Source organism: Capsicum annuum, chromosome 8 (genome assembly GCF_002878395.1).
Source record: "Capsicum annuum cultivar UCD-10X-F1 chromosome 8, UCD10Xv1.1, whole genome shotgun sequence".
Lineage (NCBI taxonomy): Eukaryota > Viridiplantae > Streptophyta > Magnoliopsida > Solanales > Solanaceae > Capsicum > Capsicum annuum.
The window spans coordinates 92,638,755-92,639,571 of record NC_061118.1 but is presented as its reverse complement, the minus strand read 5'-3'; positions in this window follow the sequence as shown (position 1 = coordinate 92,639,571).

Here is an 817-nt window from a genome sequence, read left to right as displayed (position 1 = left end):
GGACTTAAAACCCATGTATCAAACTCATGTCAAAACATCATAATATTCATGTTCAATGATGAAAACAATGATAATTCATCTCAAAATCTGTATATTACAGCAGTAGGCATGAAACTATGAAAATAGGCGTGTAATTCATCTTCTAAAATACTTGAAATATCAAATCTTACAAAAATATCAAATCTTGCAAAAAAAAATAATGGGTATGGACCCTAATTTAAAATTCATGTATAAACATTCAAAATCATATGAACTTGTAAAAAAAAACTAGTTTTGGGCACAAGGATGAAAGAGGATCCTTGTTCATAAAACCCCACATACCTTGATTGAAGATTAGATGAAGAAACCTTGAATTTTGGATTCCTATTGATGTTTTGGAGATGACTTCTTGGAGTTCTTTAATTGGGAATTGTCAATATTGTATTATCTTGGAGAATCTATGGTAGAATTTAGTTTCTTGGAGAAAGGGCTTTTGGTTTCTAGGATTTTTCTTTTGAAGAGAATGGTGAATAATGAGCATAAGGACTGGTAGGAATTGGGCATTCTCCACGACGTGGAGCTATCGTGGTGCCCTATAGTTTTTGCCATTTTAGCTACTGGCGCAACACGCCACCATCGCGTTGAACTGCTGGAAATCGAAAATTGGAAATTTGAACCTCTCCGCGATGTGCCAAAATTGTAGAGGTCCACTGGAATTGACAATTATGAAATTGTACTTCACCACGACGTGGTGGTTGCTCAGGTGGGACAGTGTCAACTTAAAAACATCATAACTCTTTCACCGAGTGTCAGAATTGGGCAAATTTTGTATTGATGG